Genomic DNA, 340 nt, shown 5'->3' with positions numbered 1-340 from the left:
TCCATGCGTTCTGGAATTATCATGTTCGACATGTCGAGGGTCGTGGAGGAACTCGTCTTCAACTGTCTCGATGCTGGTGCGACCAAGGTCCGCAAAAATCGAATTCCCCCCCTTCGATTTCTTCTGATTATCATGTTCGATTTCTTCTGATTGATCTCTCTATTTTCAGGTTTCTATCTTCGTTGGTGTTGTTTCGTGCTCTGTCAAGGCTGTGGATGATGGTGAGTATAAGCTCCACTATGATTACTTTTACCTAATGATTGATTGAGTCCTAATTTGGAAATATTTTACTGTTTTTTTGGTTTTCAGGATCAGGCGTTTCCAGAGATGATTTGGTTTT

General features: G+C 41.2%; 1 long non-coding RNA gene across 1 annotated transcript; it reads left to right on the top strand.

Annotated features, from left to right (window-relative positions):
- Nucleotides 1-5: 5 nt before the first annotated feature.
- On the top strand, nt 6-340 carry LOC104775399. The gene is made up of 3 exons (XR_765889.1): nt 6-87; nt 170-221; nt 310-340. It is a non-coding gene; the product is annotated as an uncharacterized LOC104775399 (long non-coding RNA).

This window comes from Camelina sativa, unplaced genomic scaffold (assembly GCF_000633955.1).
Source record: "Camelina sativa cultivar DH55 unplaced genomic scaffold, Cs unpScaffold13583, whole genome shotgun sequence".
NCBI classification, from domain to species: domain Eukaryota; kingdom Viridiplantae; phylum Streptophyta; class Magnoliopsida; order Brassicales; family Brassicaceae; genus Camelina; species Camelina sativa.
Note: the sequence above shows the minus strand (reverse complement) of the source record. Positions and strands in the feature narration are given on the sequence as shown.